The sequence below is a fragment of the Peromyscus leucopus genome, chromosome 9 (assembly GCF_004664715.2).
Source record: "Peromyscus leucopus breed LL Stock chromosome 9, UCI_PerLeu_2.1, whole genome shotgun sequence".
NCBI classification, from domain to species: Eukaryota; Metazoa; Chordata; class Mammalia; order Rodentia; family Cricetidae; genus Peromyscus; species Peromyscus leucopus.
The window spans coordinates 37,280,093-37,292,621 of NC_051070.1; the positions used below are offsets into that span (position 1 = coordinate 37,280,093).

General features: G+C 39.4%; 1 long non-coding RNA gene across 1 annotated transcript in view; it reads left to right on the forward strand.

The window, feature by feature from the left end:
* LOC114699714 overlaps positions 1-12,529 on the forward strand; it is a 44,013-nt gene that overhangs the window by 13,746 nt on the left and 17,738 nt on the right. Inside the window, exons 2-3 of the long non-coding RNA XR_003735573.1 lie at positions 3,150-3,219; positions 3,821-4,026. This is a non-coding gene — a long non-coding RNA (uncharacterized LOC114699714). The remainder of the gene's footprint in view (positions 1-3,149; positions 3,220-3,820; positions 4,027-12,529) is intronic.

Below are 12,529 nucleotides of genomic sequence, written 5' to 3' on the forward strand. Positions count from 1 at the left end.
AATGCTTTTGAGGTTCTTTCACACTGTGGCTTGTGTATTCCTCTTTGTGAATCTAACTCCATTAAACGATATATACCCTTCTGTCTATCATTCATCAGTTGGTGGTCATTTGGGATATTTCTGTTTGTGGTTATGGTCAATATTGCTGCCACAAGTATTTGTGTCTGCTATTTATTTGTTTGAATAGCTGTTTTTTTTTGTTTTTTGTTTTTTTTTTGTTTTGTTTTTTGTTTTTTTGAGACAGGTTTTCTCTGTGTAGTGGGATTAAAGGTGTGTGCCACGACCGCCCGGCTTTTGAATAGCTGTTTTAATTTTTTGGATATATACATAGGAACGAAATCATCAGTTCTTAGGGTGAATCTTCATTTAACTTCTAAGAAACGTATTTATATTCTTATGTTTAAACCATTTGAAAAGTCAGGCTATAAGTTTACTGGCTATACATTGCCAATTTTATCTAAATTATTTTTTGAATAATTAAAAAATTATGGCTTTATTATTGTCCTTGAAACTTTCTTCAGTATTAGACACAACTTTTTTCTCTTTTTTCCTGGATCTCTAAAGACATTAAATATATGGTGAAAAAGGACCTATATTATTTATGTTTTTCATAATTCTTGCTTTTTATTTTTTCATATTAAATGCAAAATAACTTCATTAACTTAAAAAAGTCATTGTTTTTTAACTGAAATTGCATTCAAGTTATATGTTACATTGGAAGGAAACAATATTGGATACCTCTTAGATTAGTACAGCTGTTTGTCTTTTTCTTTCTCTTTTATTTTTAGATTACAAAATTTATATGAATGAATGTGCATGTGTTTACACGTGTGTGTGTGTGTGTGTTGTGTGTGTGTGTGTGTGTGCTGTACCCTCTAAAGTCAAAAGAGTGAGTCACTTTGCTTAGAGCTAGAATTTCAGGTGGTTGTAAGTCATCCAACTCAGATCCTCGGAATTGAACTTCTGTTTTCTAGAAGAGCAGCAAGTGCTCTTAACAACTGAGCCATTTCTTTAATGAGCCCCTCTTTAATACTCTTATGAACAATACTCCCTCCAGATAGTAATCTGAAGATAGCTATAGACCAAATGTTAGTATCATCCCAAATTTTATGCATGATAAGCCCCAAGACTCTTACAGTGGGAGGTAGGACTCCGGTAGGTGGTTGGATTACATGAGAGTGGAGTCTTCATCAGTGGGAGCACAAAGGAAAATATTTCTGCCTAGAGGAAGTTATCCTTTGCCGGAATCCAGCATAACCTACTATGTTATTGTGGTTTTATAGCCCTCAAACTTTTATCTTTAAGAACTCTGATGGTTTAGATGAGAATGGACCTCACAGGCTCATTATATTTGAACTTGGGGTCCCCAGTTAGTGGAACTGTTCATAAGGATTAGTAAGTGTGACCTTGTTGGCAGAGGAGTGTTGCTGGGGATGGGCTTTGATGTTTCAAAAGCCCACACCATTTCAAGTTAGCTCTCTCTGCCTCGTGGTTGTTGTCTTAAAGTTCTCTGCTACTGCTCCAGTGCTATGCCTGCCTGCCTGCTGTCTACCATGCTCTTCACCATGATAGCCATGGACTCAACCTCTGAAAATATAAGCCCCAATAAACTCTTTCCTCTATGAGTTGCTTTGGTCATGGTGTTTTTTCACAGCAATAGAAAAATAACTAAGGCAAGAACTAAGATAAATTAATTTCTATTGTTTCTAACTTGAATAGGATAAGATAGGGACATTTATATTATTAATCTCACTTATTAATTCTAGTACATATTCAGTTACAGATAGATATTTTATACATAGCAATGATGTTATTTATAAATGACTATTCTCTTTTTTCCTAATAGCTATATATTTATATCTCATTGTTTGGTTATAGCTTTCATGACAATAGATGATTTTTCTCAGTAGTACATGCTCAGAAAGTACAAAAATATGTGTGAGTTTAATGTGTCTTTAAAGGAAAATACAGATTTCACATTACTATTAGAGGGCATCTTTGTTTCATTTGCATTTTAATATGAATATTCATAATATTTTGTCACTAAGTATACTACTCCTTCTGGTTGATATAGATATTGCTCATATTAGGAAAACAGTCTTCTATTTTTTCAAAGACCTTGAGTTAAAAATGAGAATAAATGTTTATCAGATTCATCCTCAGCAAATATAGACTTTGTCCTATACTACTTCCTGTTTGTTGTTCATGTTTCTTCTAACAAGTTATGTTTGGTGATTGTGGTTTATTATTTTAGTGTATTATGGGAAATTAAACCATTAGAACTTGATTTTACTCCTCACAAAAGTCTTAAAATTAATCCAGAGGATATTTAAGTGCTTGACAATGAGCTCACTTTCTGTTTCAGCCCTTCTTGAGTGACTGAAGATGTTGATGTGGTCAGACGAGAAAGCAATGACATGGTACAGGTCCTGCTTAATACATGGAAATGAATTATCTTTCTATCCATGGATTTACAGACTGGTACCAGCCAATGATGTCTGATGTCTGTGAATAAAACTAAATCCCTTCCAGAAAATTCTAACTGCTCCCACTGGTTTCATGTTCCCCCCGCCCCCCCCATGGCTATTTCCTTGGAGACTTTAACTATCATAGAACTTGCATTTTTTTTCCATTTTGTGGGAAAGCTTTATTACTGTTGATTATTTGATAGATCCAGCACTGTCATTTGAGTACATTTTATTAGGTATTGGGGTTAAAATGTCAAAATAGCTGGTTGAGAAAAATACTGGACTATGCTTACTCAGAGCACAACCACATGGGGCAAAATGATCAGAGGCGCTACCTGACTCATTGATATCTGTCATCCTAACACCATACAGATTGCCAAGAATGAATACCACCAAGAATGCATGTAAATCTCAGCTGCTTTGGCAGACAGGATAGTGTCTTTGACATGAATATATCAATTCATTATTTTTAGAGGAAGAGGAGATATTCCAGATACAAGAAACTTTGATTAATTAATACTATTCCTGACAGCATTAAAAAGAATGTGCTTGTTTCAGAATACATCTCAAAGACAAATGGAAATGATTACTTTTAATAATATGCCAACTTGAATTAAAGAACTATTACTGCTTCCCTCACTATACTGTGAAGTTGATTATAATTCAGTTTCATTTCTACAGGAATGTAGTGGAATTGGAAGATGCCAAAGTCATTTCTGGATTGCTGAAGTACTTTCTAGCTATACTTTAGGTAAGGTTGTACAGTATTCTTAGAGCATGAAGATATGCCTATGCAAGTTGAGTTGACCAAAGTTAATGCCTCATCTGCTAGATAAAGTACTCACAATGCATGGTGCATTCTAGAATTTCAGTAGATATTTGTGACATAGATATTAAATAGATACTGCTTTTATCAAAATATAGAGCTAATGATGTTTAAATAAATATGAAATGGCTATATTTTCTACCCATTTGTGTACTGGGATCTCTGAACTAAGAATTGAGAGAAATTATCATCTAGAAAATATTTACAATACCATATCCAGAGTTCCTGGTAGAGGTAGCCTAGAAAGCTGTACATTCAGGGTTTTTTCTCAACACATTCCCTTTCTCTCATATCTGTTCTTATTAAAAGAGATTGCAGGCAGGGAGGGAATGGAAATTCAAAATGGGCTTCAGGGAAGTGCAATAAAAATGATGAGCAGGCTGGATATATGATTATCAGGAAATGCTGAGAAAATCAGGACTTAGAGAGGGGAAGGGAAGAATAAAGAAAACTTAATATTTGTCTTCAAGGATATGAAAGGTTATAATGAGGAGGATGCTGACAGCTGTTCCTTACTGTCACCAAGGACAGAGCTACTAAGAAGACAGCCGCTTTCTAGAGACACACTAGAACTCCACCGTGAAGCATGCTGCACCCACGTTTCTACGTTCCAAACAGAGGGGTAAGAGGCTATAGATGGACGACAGCTACTAGACCATCCGCACTCTCCGGAAACTTACTAGGGATGCAAATCCTGCACCGGGCCCAAACCTACTGCATCCAAAACCGCAGGTGGGACTCCGCAAAGAGCTTTCATGTTAGCTTGCTCTCCCTGTGACAAAATGGCTGAGAGAAATAACTTTGAGGAAAGAAGACTTGCTTTGATTAACTGGTTACAAGGTATTATTAGCAGACATTTTCTTTGAAAAGTTCTTTTTAGCCCCTGGCATTCCAGCACATTGTAGCAGGGATGGAAGGCGGAGGATACTTACTGCTCACTGCCTGGGAGGAGGAGAGACTAGTCTCCCAAAATCCCCTGTAAGGGCATACCAGCAGATCCTTCTTCTTTCTACTAAGCCCACTTCTTATTATCACCAGAGGCAATGAAGCACATGGGCCTTGAGAGATTACTTCAGATTTGAACCATTGCAGTTTTAACGCCCCCACCCCTGTGTGAGCGAGCACACAATGTGTATATAAATGTGGGTGCACAAACTGTGCTTCATTTGTGGGGGAATGGAGAATAACTTCAGGTGCTGATACTTGCTGGGCAGTTGGTCTCTTGTTGCTCGACACTGTATATACCAGGCTAGCTGGCCTGAGAACTTCCAGGGATTTTCCTTCCTCAACATGTCTTCTTGCCATAGGAGCTCTGGAGTTCCAGACACACTAACATTATGTGGGTTTTTGGGGGTCCTAAGTTAGGGCCTCACACTGGTATGCCAAGTGCTGTACTTACTAAGCTGTCTCCCACTTGTTTGTTTTATAAGCCCTTAGGTGACTTCAATGAACGTTAGATTTGAGAACTGCTGGGATGGGTAAACTTACAGACACATTTATTCAGATAGTCTCAAAAATCAAGGGTCAAGGAGAAGTACGACTGTAAGCCTCTTCAGTCTTCATATTGTTTTTTTTTTTTTTTTTTTTTTTGAGAGGACCTCATTAAAGTCACTTCGATCCATCCAGGCTGCCAAGCTCAAAGGAAGAAGTTCACCTACTACCATGGTGAAAGCAGCAGCAAAGGAAAATCCTTTGCTCTGGAAATCATTGAAGATGTTTTTCAATGACTGACCCTGTGGGGTCGCAAACCACTAGGCTTACCTATGTCACTATCTAGCAAAAGATATGGACACACAGAGGCGTGATTAGGCATATTTTTAGGAAGCTAATGAAGAAACAGCTGTGAAACTCGAGTCTTGGGGAGGTATGCTGTTAAATAAGCCCACTTGGGTGCTGCTACACAGATTTGAAAGGCCATAACCACATTCTACATGGAGAAAACAATGGCGGTGTTCCTTAAGAGTCATAAAAAAGCTCCACCTCTTCTTGAGAGTTAAACTTCCTAATTTACCATTTAGAAAGTGTGTCTAAGGAGAGCTCTGGAGGTGTGGTCTTAAATGTGTGCTGCCCTTTCATTTGCAGCAGTGAAAACATCTGGAGCTGAGGGTTTCCCCAGACATGCAGCCACATCTGGTTCAAGGTTTGTGCCTGAGAAAGGAACTGCAGACCATTTGGAACCCAACAAGAATCCATCAGAATAGAAAATATAAACAATCTTGTTGTTGATACAGCAACCCAGCTCCTGAAAATAGACGCAAAGGAATGAAAATGCCCAGGCATATTAAAGATATATGTAAAAGATAAGTATTCATAGCTAGCTTGTCAAACCTAGAAGTAATGTGAATGCCCATCACCAAGGGAATGATTTAATAAACTCCAGTTATCTATAACACAGAACACTAGGCTGACATTAGTAAGGATGGATGGAATTTAAGCCATTAGCTTGAAGGTATTTCCATCACACTTTGTTAAGTGGTAAAGATGAAAGGTAGAATATATAACACACTCTCCTTAAAAATCAGTGGCAATAGTCTCATATAATGTATATATATATTTGTTTATGATTCGATTAAAATATGTGAGCAATGGAAGGAAGTAAAATATGTGTTGTAAAAAGAAATATGACTGCCATCAAAACAAATGTGTATGATATAGTCCCATTTATGTAAAATTAAACAAAGGTGTGTCTATTTTTCTGTAGTAAGATATTTAAAAGTTAGTTTGCAAATAGTGGTTCTTTTTGTTTTGTGGATTTCGGTGACTTTTGCTTTCTTTTTTTTTTAACATGTCATTTGATTTCCTTGTATAATGAGTATGCAGAACAAAACATTTAACTTCCTTTTTTAACTTTCAAAAAGAAAAAAAAAACCCCACAAACTAGCAGAAGCATGAAAAGAAATGGAATCAGTAGCTGTCATCACTCAGGAACTGAAATGCAGATGACAGGCTGTTGTCATGTACTGGAAGGCATGGACAACCAGGTGTTGCTTTCTAGAGAAGTGTTTTCTATTATGCCATGTTTCTGAGGCTCTAATAATATCTAAAGAAGTCTAAGATCAGGCTGAGTGGTAAGGGAGGCAGTTGCTAATGAGAAATGGTAGAGGCAGTGGTTTTAATACAGTTTAGAGTAGGCTTTTTTGTATAAAACAGAATTTGCTCTGGAAAGTAAATCCACAAGATAAGGACTGCTGGGATTTGTGCAGTGACTGCTGGTGAACAGGGAAGGTACAAGTTGGGGTATTTGAAAGGAGCTTTCATGTTGATCACCAAAACTAATATCATCTATCCTCCCTGACTTTTACAATTTCCCCTATAGAAATCTGAAAAATTGAAAGGCTCCCAAACTGTGTATGCTAGAACTTCATCCCCTGTAGGATAATATTAAAAGACCCTGTAGGTGCTGGGCGGTGGTGTCGCACGCCTTTAATCCCAGCACTCGGGAGGCAGAGGCAGGAGGATCTCTGTGAGTTCGAGGTCAGCCTGGGCTACCAAGTGAGTCCCAGGAAAGGCGCAAAGCTACACAGAGAAACCCTGTCTCGAAAAATCAAAAAAAAAAAAAAAAAAAAAAAAAAAAAAAAAAAAAAAAAAAGACCCTGTAGGAAGTGATGTCATGAGCAGCCCCCCTCAAGTGTTTCTCTGAAATAATTTTATATGGGCTTCCTCCTTCTGTTATGAAGGCATAGCATCAAGGTACCATCTCTAAGGCAGCAGGGAAGTGTCACTGGATACCAATTTTGCAGCCTCTAGACCTGTAAGAAAGAAAATTTTGTTGTTTATAGATGACCTGGTCTCAGGTATTTTGTTATAGCAGGCCAGATGTAGATAATTCTTGCTCTCTTCCTGGCTGCACCATCCAGAATGTTCTCTAGTATTTCCTGCTTTTTCTTCTTGGTAACTGAGGGAAAAGTAGGTGCTATGATTTGAATGTCCACCAAAATTGATGGTGTGAAGAGGTGGCAACTTTGAGAAGTAACTAGATGGGAGCGGGCAGTGGGGAGTTCCCTCATGAATAGAGTAATGGTGAATGGGTTCCTAGTAGAAAGGATGAGTTGGGCCAGATATTTTTTTTTTTTTTTATCTTATAAGCTTATTATCCTTTGGCTAGACTATGCCCCAGCAAGACACCCTTATTTGATGTAGCCTCTGTAATTTGGATTCAAAACCCATGAGCCAAAGAAACTTCTGTGTACAATTTATCTAGTGTGTGGTTTTCATTAAATGCAGCAGAAAGAACATGGACAAAGAGACAGGCTGAGACATTGTCCCCTAACTTCTCTGTGTCTGGGGGTCCTGGTAAGGTAGAACAGGCTTCATGTCCATCAAAACTCTCCATTACAACATTTACCATGGCTCTAGTTTGTTTGTGGTTGTAATGCCCATAATAAGCTTTGCAGCTCTTTTTCATTCCAGCATGATACTACAGGGTGTATAATTTAGGTTCTGCAGTTACACAAGGGTGAGTCTAGAAAGCACAGTTGAGAAGGAAGGACTTGCTGGTCTCTCCATTATCACCGTGTAGCCACACGTCAGACAACGTTCAATCAGGAAGGACCTCCCTCCAGAGGCAGCTGGCAGGGTCTCTACTGCCACTCACTTCTCCGTCAACAACAGGGACTTTCGAATTAGCATACTAGATGTCAGAAATAGATTCCTGATGTAGCCAGTTGCCTAATGTGAAGAGTATTAAAAATGAGCTGTTGGTTGTACAATTAGATATTAATACACACTGATTGTTTTAAAAATAGCATGGGTATGGCATAAAACTCAGGCAAGGATTGTGGCTGGATCCTTGGAGAGCACCCAAAAAGGGATGGTTTCCATCTTGACTAGTGACAGAATCCTGTTGTGGAATCTTGCCATTGTCTTCCAGTGATCTTCTTGTGCACAGTTGCTTGTCAGAGTGTCTGGACCTTAAAGAGACAAGAGGCCCTTCTGGTGAACCTTTTCTTGGCTATTTATCTAGATAATGATATTTCAATTAATTAGCATCTGATTAATAAACAAATCCAAGACTTGCTTTTAGTATAACCCATTGTAAGAATACAGTCAGCCTTCTCTACTTCAACCTTCTGTAGCTTTAGTTTTCCTGCCTTGCCCACAGGCAGGACAAATCTTTGTCACCCGCCAGTCCCACAGCCTCTCAGACCCAACCAAGTAAACACAGAGACTTATATTGCTTACAAACTGTATGGCCGTGGCAGGCTTCTTGCTAACTGCTCTTATTGCTTAAATTAATCCATTTCCATAAATCTATACCTTGCCACATGGCTGGTGGCTTACCGGCGTCTTCACATGCTGCTGATCATGGTGGCGGCTGCAGTGTCTCTCTGCCTCAGCCTTCCGCTTCCCAGAATTCTCCTCTCTCCTTGTCCCACCTACTTCCTGCCTGGCCACTGGCCAAACAGTGTTTTATTTATTGACCAATCATAGCAACACAGACATACAGACCGTCCCACAGCAACCTTCTTTGGTAAGCCATAGCCCAAAGCCCCTAAGGACTTTGACTCTATGGTCAGAAAGTCAGTTTGCAATGACTGATTCTACTCTTCACTGTCTCCCACTCCTCTTATCCTGTCACTTCCTTATCACGGTTATATGCTGGCGCCTCGCATGGGGACAGCTACAATGAAGGTGTGGAAATTATTCAGGACATACTATTGACTGAGTGCTTCAGAACTCCATCCTACTCTTTTCCAACTTGGCTGCTGATAGTCATCAAATAAGCAAGACCCTTTGAACTTCGCCAAAGCAGAAACCCAGGCTTCGGCGGCTCTGATGGAAACGATGTGCAGTTTCCAGTGGAGTTAGATGTTTCATTCTTTGGGTCTTTGAGAAAGAGTTTCCAAAGCCTCCCCTCCCCTCCCTGCCCCCCATGTGGCACATGACGAGGGAATGGTGCAGCCGTGAAAAGCTATGATCATGGTATTTCACAGCCTCATGAACCCTGGTTTTGGTGCATGATGTGGGCAGGTGGCGCTTTGGTTGTCTTCTAGGGCAGTAGCATCTCATGGATGTGTTGCAGTAAAGAACACCATGCTGGTAGAATGCTCAGCAAAGTGCTTGCCTGGCCTGAGGTAAGCTCTGGGTAGTAATTAGCATACCTTATTACTATCATTATTCATCCTAGGAAACACAGAGTAGTGAATAAAGTATTTGGGTGTCAGGTGCTCATTTTTTAAAGTAAGTGTTTTCAAACTGGGAAAACATTAGCATCTTCTGGAGTGCCTGCAAACAGTGTTCACATTTCTAGCCACTGGCCCTGGAGACTGTTCAGAAAGCCTGAGATCTGTAGGCAGAGTCCCCTCCAGTAAGGGGCGGGAGGCTGAAGTGCCGCTCTGCTCTACGTGAATAAGGAAATGCGTTCCTAAGTCTGCAATCAACTGGTTTAAACTGGCTTCTGATTAAAAAGCCTGCCTAGGGCAGTCTCTGGTGCCTCAGGGCACCTTTTGGTAGTGAGAGTTAATTTTATATCTGAAAGGAGCAGGTTAAAAGGATGTACTTTAGCCTTTAAAACATTTGGGTTTGAATCTGTTATTTGGATTGTTACCTGAGGGCCCTTTCTCATTTCCAGTTCCCTTTGTGTGAATTGTAAACAATAGCAGTTTCTTTCCAGGGGGATTCCTGCTGGATGGGATGAGAAGATCTGTGGAAAGGCGCAGTTCCAGCTCAGAACAAAAGCTCAGCAAGTCAGGAAACTCACAGTCAGGAAAATTGGATTTTCCTTTCCAGGATATCTAGAGAGCTTCCACTGAACCTCACCCACTTTGATATGAAAACTATACTTCTGGGAAAACAAACACACAGACAGACACAACAAAATCAGTGGGCTGACATCACGGGTGGTGGTGGTGGTGGTGGTGGTGGTGGTGGGGTGGTCGTGAACTGAAGGTAGATTCTGGACAAGGGTTGACACTTAGAAGAAGGGTCTGTTAGCAGTTTTTGTTTAGTATGAAGGCAGATCAAAGTTGGCACCATGTTGTCCTTAGAACTTTGAAAGAAAAGCCCTGTTTTTCTAGTCTAATGGACTAGGACTGAAGGCAGCCATGGCCACAGGCAAGTCAAGGGGAAATCACAGGAATTCTTGAAAGGGGAGAATGTTAAGCTCCATCACAAATTCTGTCTTATTTTATTATTAAATTAACTTTTTTTTTATTGTTGAGTGTATGTTACATATAGGCATGTGTGCCATGACACTTGTCTGCAGACCAGAGGACAGCTTTTCAAAGGGAGTCTTTTCTTCCACCTTTTCATGTGTTCCAGATATCAAACTCAGCTTGTCAGGTCTGCATAAAATGCCTCTATCCATGGCCCTTCTTCTTTCAGTTTTTAAAAATTTGATCTTTCATGTTTAAGTTAAGTGTAAATTAAATGTGTGGGAGAGTCCAGGAAAAAGTGGGTAAACTGAGCTCAGTTTGAAGGCGTTTGTTCCCGACTCAGTGTTTGTGGTTTGAGGAAAACTACATCATTGCTTGCACACATAAGAAATGCATACCTGCCAGAGGAATATTCAAGAATTGGACCCTAAAACGTACACTCATAAATTCTAGGACATAACATCAAGAGAACTAGAAAAATATGACCTATTCTCAAGAGGGAAAAAAATCCTCAAGGAAAGTTAGATGTTAGAGTAACAGGTTGAAGGTTTTAAAGCAACAATTTATTCTTGAGAATAGAAAGGAAACATGTTTGCAGTGAATACAAATATAGGACATCTCAGCAGAGAAATAAAAACAATGAACTATTTGGATATTCTGGAGCTGAAACATATAATAGCTGAAATTTTAAAAACATTATTCAGTGGGCTTGGTGGGAGAATGTAGGTAGCCATAAAAGATCAGTAAACATAAAGGAAGAATAATGAAAATGATTCAATTTGAATAATAAAAAGAAAATACATTGAAAAATTAAATAGAGATGCCTTATGGAATTCTTTTTAATTAATTGTTTGATTATTTGAGACAAGGTGTTACTATGTAGTCTAGGTTGGCCTTGAACTCCCGGCTTTGAACTGCCAGCTCTTCCTTAGAATGTAGAGTGCTGACATTATAGGCATTCACAACCACAGCTGGCTTAGAATGAGTCTAAAAGGCATATCCTGAATAAAGTTGGATGCACACATCAGAAGCAGAGGGCATAAGGTATACATTCTAGTCCCAATGTGAGAGAATAAAGAGGGGGGAAGAGTGTGGGAGGAAGCCTAGAGAAATTGCTGCAACTCCCCCCTCTTGGAAGACATTGTTCTCTAGGCATCCTCTTTGCCCATCTATTAAAACCCTTGTAAAGTTTCACAGTGTAAACAAAATCTCCTGTTTGAAATTCCCTGCCCCCCTCTCTCCTTCCTCTTCTCTCTCTTTTTCTTCCTCCCTCCTTCCCTCCCTCCCTCTCTCCCTCCCTTCCTTCTTTCCTTTCTCTCTCTCTCTCTCTCCTTTCTTTCACTAATAAATGCTTATTGATTGTTTTCTAGAGAGCAAGAATGTCACCTAATTCTTACTAGCATCTCACTGAAGCATGTTTGTAAACTTCTCTGCCTCACTCGCTATAGGGGCTCAATGAAAGTTTGAGATGAACTGGGGGAGTCTGATTTTATAGCATCTTTTAAAAGGCCAAGGACCACCACTGGAGGTTTTCTCCAGCACCAGATTCTCTCCACCTTTCCCGCATCCTTCAGAGCCGCTTTGGAGCCTAGGGCATCGTAAGTGCGGATACTTTAAATGAACTTCACTTGTTTATGACTTCCGCTCTATCACTGCCAACGACTTTCTTGCCTGCTTGCTCTCTGCTGATACATCCCTTAAGTCTTTCTTTATTGGTCAAAAACTCAGTAATTTTTTTCTTAATGTGTCTTTAACATTTCAGTAGTTCAGTTACTGCCCACAAATAAAGTCTGGGCTCCTTATTTTGAGTTAGACCCTTTATGACATATTTATTTGTGTGTCCATATATACCCTAATTTATTAAATCTCTGCTTAGTTAGTCTTCACTTCATGCCTCGATGCCTCCTCTTCCTCCCTCATTTCCTCTTCTTAGAGGCCTTTCAAATATTTTGAAAATCAAACAAACAAGGTAACATGGAGGAGTATGATCTTCTCTAAGAACTCAATCTTCCCAGATCATCACAGAGGAGATTAACTATTAATATGAACATATTAAATTAAATCTACCACTTATGTTTTCCTCACTATCTCAACATTTCTGAAATCAGGATGCCTTTGTCTTTACTAGTATTTTATGGTCA